The sequence below is a fragment of the Megascapheus bottae genome, chromosome 14 (assembly GCF_031878675.1).
Source record: "Megascapheus bottae isolate mThoBot1 chromosome 14, mThoBot2.hap1, whole genome shotgun sequence".
Lineage (NCBI taxonomy): Eukaryota > Metazoa > Chordata > Mammalia > Rodentia > Geomyidae > Megascapheus > Megascapheus bottae.
Window position 1 is genome coordinate 24,713,341 of NC_143522.1, and position 3,759 is coordinate 24,717,099.

The following is a 3,759-nucleotide window of genomic DNA, read 5'->3' on the forward strand; positions in this document are numbered from 1 at the left end:
CCTCCCCGTCCTGCCCACATCCACCCTCCCGGGCCAGGCGGGCCAGCCTCTCCCCCAGTGGAAGGCACTAGGACGCCTCAGTCACAGGCAGAGGACAGAGGACCCCACTGGCCCATGCAACAGGCAAGGCCCATGTTTGGGTGGGATTGGGGGTTCACCCGCTCTGCACTGTGGGGTTTATGCCTGGTTCGCAGGATGGAGACAGAGCGGATTACTATGAGGATCATGTATGTTCTTCAGTGTGCTGGGCCTTCCTGAGGGCTACCATCAGGAGAGGCTAGGAAGCCTTCATCCTGCCTACCCCCCTAACAGCTGGCAGCCTGGGGTCTCAGGAAGCTGAGGAGCCACAGGACAGTGACTGACCCTGACCAGCAGATGGCACCTTCCAGCTGCATTCTGGCAAGTAGTCATCTGATTTGTGTAACCAAGGCCTGTTGTACCCCTGCAGCTGGGACAGGGGGCCTAGCCAGTGTCAAGTGATTCCTACAGCCCTGGAGGCTGGCCACAGCCCTGTGTCCTCACAGGACCTCGCCATGTGGTGCCCAGGCGGGTCTCTTCTTACTGTCACAGTACTGGATGAGAGCCCACACTGTTCAGTTGCTTTCTGGGCAGTGGGGGCCAGTATGGGGTATAGTGTGGCCGCAGGAAGGGGACAGTTTGGTCCGTAATGGAAGGTGACTTGCTCAAGGCCATGCAGGCACAGGGCAACTGGGCTCAGAGTTGAACATCATCATTTCTGACCCAGGTCTGGGGTGGTGCCTGCTGGACTGGGAAAGGCCACACAAGGCATCTGGGGTGACTGGGCATGCCCAGGCCTGGCGCTCTGCCCACTAGAGTTGGGCATAACGTCTTGCTTGTCATGAGACGTTCTAAACTGGCCCTGGAGCCATAGGGTACAGCGCAGTGGTGGCCCTGTGTGCACAGTGAGAAATTCCAGGCTGGAACAGACCTGCAGGCCAGTAGTGAGGCAAAGAGCAGAGGCTGGAGAGGGGGAAGACAGGACGAGGGGCCTTCCCCCCATACACACATACTTCAGTGTGAGCCTACATCAGGCAGGAATCCATGCGTGCGCGCGCACACACACATGTACACACGCATGCACACACACACACACACACACACACACACACACACAGTTATCAAATCAGGAAAAGACATGGCAGAATCCTAAATGCATACACTAAGTGAAAGAGGCTGGGGTGGAAAGGCTTCGTGTCACGTGATGACTGATGGCATTACTAAAAAGATAAGGACAGGAACCAAAGGTGAGGGAGAAACGGGGACTGAATAGCTGAAACGCATGGATTTCCCTCCTTTGCCTGCCTGCCTCTCTCCCTCCAGCCCCCTTTACTTGTCCAAGATCCGTACCTGCCTCTCCTTGGCTCCTCCTCCTCTTCCTCCACCTCCTTCTCTCCTATTCCTCCTCTTTCTAAACGGCTGTAAGGCTAGTCTGGTTTTCTGCTTTGGATTTTTTTTTTTTTTGGTTGGTTTTAGGACTTGAACTCTGGGGCTGGGCATTGGTCCCTGAGCTCTTCAGCTCAAGGCTCTCACCCTACCCCTTGAGCCACAGCACCACTTATAGTTTTCAGGTGGTTAATTGAAGATAATAGTCTCACAGACTAAAGGGCCCAGGCTGGCTGGCTTTGAACCATGATCCCCAGATTTCAGCCTCCTGAGTAGCTAGGATTACAGGTGTGGGCCATGGAGCCCAGCTTGTTCCTGGTTTTGACACAGTTGTGCAATGTAGGCCCAGGTTGACCTCTAGCTCAGGTTCCCTGACCTCATCTTGCTGAGGGCTGAGATTACAGATGTGGACAATACCTGGATCCTGTACAACTCTCGGCTCTCTGAAAAGAACCATCAGTAACCTACTGCCAGCCGGAGGCCTCACTGCTGACATAAAATGGTTATCACAGGATTTGTATGGTGTATTAAACACACAAAAATACACACCACCACTAGAGGTCACTTAGCACTACAACATGTGGGTTTACTGGGGAGGTACACTGCCCACCTGGGTGCCTGTGTCCTCTGGTGACTTCAGTGGACACCCCACCGAGTCATCACCAGAGCCACAGGAGGCTGCAAAGCCATCTTGCAGTTGGGTGTGGACCAGTCAGCTTCCTTCTGCTGCAAGAACCAGATTCTGCATCTTACATCTGGTACCCTGGTCTGCACTGGTTCAGGCTTTTAACTTTTTCAAAATACACTCCATGTCTGTTTTGTGAGCACAAATGAAAAAGATTGTTCTCTCTATATATTGTATGTATTTTACGTGCCTTATTGGGTTTGTTAGTTGTGGGGCTTGAACTCAGGTCCTGGGCACTGTGACTGAGCCTCTCTTGAGGCTCTGTGCTCTACCACTTGAGCCACAGCATCACTTTGTTTTTGAGTGGTTAATTGGAGATAAGTCTCATGGGGACTTTTCTGCCTGGGCTGGCTTTGAACCATGCAGATCTCAGGCTCCTAAGAGCTAGGATTATCCGTGCGAGCCACTGGTGCCTGACTTTACATACCTCCTTCATTTCCTAGGTCATATGGTTCATCTGTCCATTTTCCCCAGGCATCACAAATCTCCCACATCAAACCTGCTTAGAAACAGATGTGCACAGCTCCACCCTGCCTTACTGAAGGGCTGAGTGTGGACTGGCAGGCGTTCAACCTTCACCCTTGAAAAGGAACGCCACACCTAGCATCTGTAGTCTACAACTGGGGAAGTTAAGGCAGGAGGGTCCCCCATTCAAGGCCAGCCTGAGTAACAAGGTAGGAAACAAGAAAAGGAGGGAAAGAGGAAAAGAGAGAGGAAGAGAGGGCAGACCCTATACTCGTGAGCGGGGACTCCTAGTTAATTCCTCTCACTAACCTTGGCACCATGAAAACTAAGCTATGGATTTGGTCTTCTGGACACCTCAGCATAATGGAGCCACAGAGCCGGGAGGGCTTGTGTGACTACATGTTTTAATGTCGGCGCCAATATGGACACAACATTCCTTTGCATTGCCATCTTAATATTCTGCAGCACTGGTGTTGATGGTTGACACTGATTTCACAAGCCCATCACAATATCTTGGGTGTGGCTGCCAAGCCAGGATCACAGAGACAGCTGTGGAACTGCCTTTCCCAGTGTCCTCTCCACCTGGCTAGGGCAGGCCCGGAGCCTGCTGCTAGACCCATGAGCTGCAGGCTCCGAGGAGATGGCACTAGGAGGAGAGGCTTCTCATGAATCAGCTGCTGTCAAAACACTGCATTATTTACAGGTAGCCTACAGTTTTTTAGAGGCTTTGCTTCAAAGTCACTGGGCCCCAAGGTGACCTTGGTGAAGGAAGAGGGTGGGGAGACATTTCACCTCCAGGTGGCCAGGAAGAGGGAGGGACTGGGGACCGGAAGTAATTTTCAAAGACACGCCCAGTATCTTTGGGCCCACCACTTTCCAGAGTAGCAGCATGGGATAAGGGCTAAACTTTCAACATATGATTGGGGGAGGGGGTGCACGCACGTGTGTTTCATATTCTAAATGGAACAGGAGAGGGAGAAAACAAGGAAAGTTCAAGAAGAACGGCTTTGTGAGGTCAAGGGTTTGTGGAGATGTGTTCGGGCAAGAGCACCAGTGAGGGAGGCACAGGAGGCAGAGATGCAGCATGACCAGTGGATGAGATCCAGGGCCAGAAACCAAAGCAGGCTTCACTTACAAACCTTTTATTTCTTTACGACTGGCAGAATAAGATACAAAAGCAATCAAAAATTATAACGTTTTCTAAA